Source organism: Macadamia integrifolia, unplaced genomic scaffold (genome assembly GCF_013358625.1).
Source record: "Macadamia integrifolia cultivar HAES 741 unplaced genomic scaffold, SCU_Mint_v3 scaffold3305, whole genome shotgun sequence".
Lineage (NCBI taxonomy): Eukaryota > Viridiplantae > Streptophyta > Magnoliopsida > Proteales > Proteaceae > Macadamia > Macadamia integrifolia.
In genome coordinates, this window is record NW_024869382.1 from 13786 (window position 1) to 18618 (window position 4833).

Here is a 4833-nt window from a genome sequence, read left to right on the forward strand (position 1 = left end):
GTTTGACCCGTAGCTACAATGATCCGTACACTTGCAGTTACTTTTAAATCTCAAACAAGTTTTTGGCGCCGCTGCCAAGGAGATAGTTCCATGTGATTTTCACTTTCTTTTGGTAAATTGGAGTGTTTTGTTTTTTTTTTCTTTCATCATTTGTTAAATTCCTGAGAAGAACAACTTACAATAATAGTTGTATTGGTGGAGGTCGCCAAACCTCACAGTATGGTAAATACAGATTTCACCCTATAGCAGTACCTCAGGAATTGAGCAACCCCAGATCCCTGATGGTAAGCTCACAAAAGGCCCATATATATATATATATTCCATTCTTTTGTGCTAGTCTTATTCTAGCTGTAGGTATTGTTCTGTTGTATGAGTGCTAGGTGGGTATGAAATACTGTGAATCGGTTAGAAAGGAGAAATCCAATAAGTAGGGGTCCTATACATATACTCTCATCAATACCTTTCATTATGGGAGACCTAAACCAACAGCAACCCCATCCTCCTACTCTAAAAGATAGGTTCTACCATGCTAGAACAACCCCACCTTCCTGCATAGTTCTACTACAAGCCCAGGGCAATAATTTTGAGCTCAAAACTTAGTCTATCACTATGTTACCCAATTTCCATGGGCTGACCTCTAAGGATGCATACCAATTCCTCTAGGAGTTTGAAGAGGTATGTGTTCTAATTAAAATCTAGCAGCTGTTTGATGATACTATTAAGCTTAGGTTCATCACTTTTGCATTAAAAGACCAAGCCAAGAAGTGGTTGAATGGGTTACCCACAAATTTCATAACCACATAGGAACAATTCACAGCTGTCTTCCTCAAGAAGCTTTTCCCAAGTCACATGACCAATAAGTTTAGAAGTGATATCCTCCAGTTTAGATAAAAGCTTAGTGAGTCATTTTCTAAACTTTTGGAGAGATTCAAGGATCTACTTTAGGAATGTCCTCACCATGGCCTAGACTTATGGCATTTATGCCAAATAATTTATGAGGGTATTGATTACCCAACTAAACAAATGATAGAGTCTATATGCCCTGGGGGATTCACATCCTTTATAGATGAAGGAAAGGCATGGGAATTCTTACTTGACTTAACTAACAAAACCCGTGAGTGGGAATCAACCCAAGAAAGTAAAAGAACTATAGGAGGGAAAGAATATTTTGTGGATGGGTTAGTAGCCAAAGAAGCCCACTTGGATAGCTTAATTAAAAGGATTGAGGCCATTGTTCCTAAAGAGCCATCATCAGTCAATTTGGTTAAGATGTGCGCTTGGTGCCTGTCCCCTGGTCATGTTATAGAAGAATGCCCCAACACCTCTGGGGGCTCTTCCAATAAAAGTGTTATTGCCTTATATACGAATAATCCATATAGTAACACTTACAATCCAGGGTGGAGAAATCAACCAAATTTCTACTGGAACCAGAGCAACCAAGCAAGTCCTTTAAATTTCCATAATCAAGGCCAACCTAGATCCCAAACGCCTACCATTGCACAATAGCCTTTTGCCCCAAATGCTTTTCCTCGGCCAAATGTAGGGCCTCAAGCTAGTTTTCCTTGGCCCCCTCTCCTATCATCTTATTAGCAACTCCTTGGGTTTACCAACACTAGAGAGGCAAGTAGATTGAGTGACTTGAAAAAAATTATGGCCCGACACATGACAAGCCATCAAAATCTTACGAGAGAACTCACCCAAATTGTCTCAATTTTGTGTGAGAGGGAGAAGGAAACGTTGCCCAGTTAACTAGAGCCTAACCTTAGGCATCATCCTGTTAGTTTACAAGCACCCACTAATGCATCATTGAATGTAGTACAAGGTTAGACCCAACAAGGGCCCTCCAACCAATGTCATGCTGTTTATGCCCTTAAAAGTGGCTAAGAGTACCAACAGAGTGTTTCCAAATCTTTCCCATCTATTACTCCTGTTCACACTCCTTCTGTTGAGGACACAAGTGTGCCTCTTGTTCCAGGTTTGTCTAATAAACCTAAAGCAACTAAAGATGATTTGGTTGAGGAAACCAAAAATGATTCTTCTGAAAAAGAGCAAAGTCCTAACAGTCTTCATGTTTCCCCTATCCCCTTTCCTAATCACTTGGTAAATAAAAAGAAGACTACTTCCATGGATAAAATTTTAGAAGTCTTCAAAAAGGTAGAAGTGAACATCCCTCTTTTGGATGCCATATCCCAAATCCCCACCTATGTAAAGGTCCTAAAAGATTTGTGTACTCACAAACGTATCACTAGTGTGCGCGTAGCCTATAGCTGCCAAGTATAAGCATCTAGGGAGCCCTACCATAGCTTGTGTCATAGGCAACACCTACATTGAGCATGCCTTACTTGACCTTCACACAAGTATGAATCTTTTGTCTTACCATGTGTATAAGGAACTAAGATTGGGAGAATTGAAAGCCACTAGAACTACGCTTCAGTTGGGAGATAAATCTGTTAAGATTCCTAAAGGGATGGTTGAGGGTGTCTTACTTAAGGTGGAAGAATTTATTTTTCCTATTGATTTCATTGTGTTAAATACCAAGCCCTTCTCAACCAAGGATGAGATTCTAATAATTCTAGGAAGACCATTCCTGGCTACCAGTAATGCATTAATCAATTGTAGGAATGGTTTCCTAAGGATATTTTTTGGCAACCAAACTATTGAGTTTAATATATTCAAGTTAGGCAAGCAACCACATATGGAAGAAGAGATCAATATGCTTAAGGATTTTCTGGATTTTCTTAATGATTTATTTCCAACTTTGATATTGATTTTGATTTGGAATTCCATGAATGTATGGATAAGTTGGATGAGGATAGTGAAAAATTCTTTTCTGAAGTCTTAAGTCTTTACACACCTGCAGAACCCTTAGGACCCCTTTCCAATTCCATTCCCAAACCTTCTATAGTTGAGCCCCCTAAGCTAGATCTTAAGGAGTTGCCATCTAATTTGAGGTATGCTTCCCTAGGACTTGACCAGACTCTTCCAGTAATAATTTTTTCAGATTTGACTTCTAGTTAGGAAAAGGAATTACTCAAAGTGTTAAAAGACAATAAGCAAGCCCTAGGCTGGACCATGGATGATATCAAGGGTATAAGTCCTTCTATTGTGCAACATCATATACATCTTATGGAAGATTCCAAACCATCCATGGAACCCCAAAGAAGAGTTAATCCAGTGATGATGGAAGCTATTAAGAAAGAGATCCTAAAGTGCTTGGATCATGGAATAATTTATCATATTTCTGATAGCCAATAGGTAAGCCCAGTTCACGTAGTCCCCGAGAAGTCTGGTGGTACTTTAGTTCTCAATGCTAATAACGAACTAAATCCAACCCATGTCCAAACAGTGTGGAGAGTGTGCATAGACTACAAAAAACTTAATGCGACAACCTGGAAGGACCACTTCCCATTGCCATTCATTGACCAAATGTTAGAGAGGTTAGCTGGACTTGAATACTATTATTTTCTTGCTGGATATTTCAGTTATAACTAGATCCTAATTGCTTTAGATGACCAACATAAGACCACTTTTATATACTCATATGGAACATTTGCTTACAGGCATATGTGTTAAACCCGTGTCCTAACTCGATCTATTTGAAATACTATAGCCGATCACGAACCGAAAGTGGAAAGTACCATCGGATTTTGGCTCATGGTAGCCCATTGTGAAAGGGGGAGAGATGACCCCAGTTTCTCATGTATTACTTACCAATCCAACTGGAGGGGATTCAAGCCTTTCGATCCCAGACGGTAAGAGACCCAACACTCTTACACTTAAATCCCAATGGCACCTACTAAAATTATCGAAAGACCATACTTAAGACCTAGGGTAACTACCTGTGTAGGACCAACTTATGGACAGCAAGCAGTCAAGGCACATAGCTATCTTGACCACCAAAAATAGACCATCAGAATCACTTGGGCAAGGATCCGGTGGCCACTTGTGCTATTGAACTAGTTTTGATGCCCGTGGACCCCACCACCATCATCAGGAATGACTTTAGATGATTCCATATACTCCCCCATGCCTTCTCAGTGAATTTTATTTCATATGAGTCCAAGGAGGTGGTCCCGTATGTCTCAAATCGTGAAATAATCCATTTAGACAAAAGAGGACCCAACCAAACAGGCCTTAGTGATGGGCTACTGTATAGGTGGAAATGAGGATTCATTTTCCTTATTTCTCACTTGTACAAATATAGGAGAGGGAAAGAAGAGGAGAAAAGGGAAGAGAAAGGAAGAAGAAGAAGAGGAAGAAGGATGAAGGGAGCTCACCTTGCTCCCGGCTACACGTACCCTTGTCAGATTCCTTGCCAGAGGTAAGTGCCACCTCTCCTGTCACTCTCTTTCTTCATTTTGAGCTAGGGAAAAGTGAGTATGAATGTGAATATTGACCTCCACACCTCCCTAAGCTTGGGAAGTATGTATTTCACCTCCTCGGTGTGATTTTTGAGCTCAAACTAAGTCTGGTGAGCTCCGACAACAAGATGGACCAAATGACCATCTAAGGTTTCGATTGTTCAATAGATGTATCTCCAAAATGGCCCAAGGGAATTTGGATTTATTTAGCTTAAAATGATGCTAGGAACATCCCCTATAGTCTCCAGGGAACAAATCCCAGAAATTGAACCCTTGCTGGAAAGCCCCAAATCCGTCGGTAAACAACCATCGGAAACACTTAGGTCTAAATCTGGTGGGTTGATTTCGGTGGGGATGAAGCTCTTATGAGCTCTTTGTTTACACCACCGTGGATTCCAACCCTATTTCTAGTGAAGATTCTATGGATCTTGGTGTCGTGACTGCCAGGAGGGGCATCAGGGGTTTACTGGGT

At 40.5% G+C, this 4833-nt stretch overlaps 1 non-coding gene across 1 annotated transcript; it reads right to left on the reverse strand.

Moving 5' to 3' along the window:
- Positions 1-858: 858 nt before the first annotated feature.
- LOC122067993 lies at positions 859-965 on the reverse strand. Its single transcript, XR_006136937.1, has one exon. It is a non-coding gene; the product is annotated as a small nucleolar RNA R71 (small nucleolar RNA).
- Positions 966-4833: the final 3868 nt, after the last annotated feature.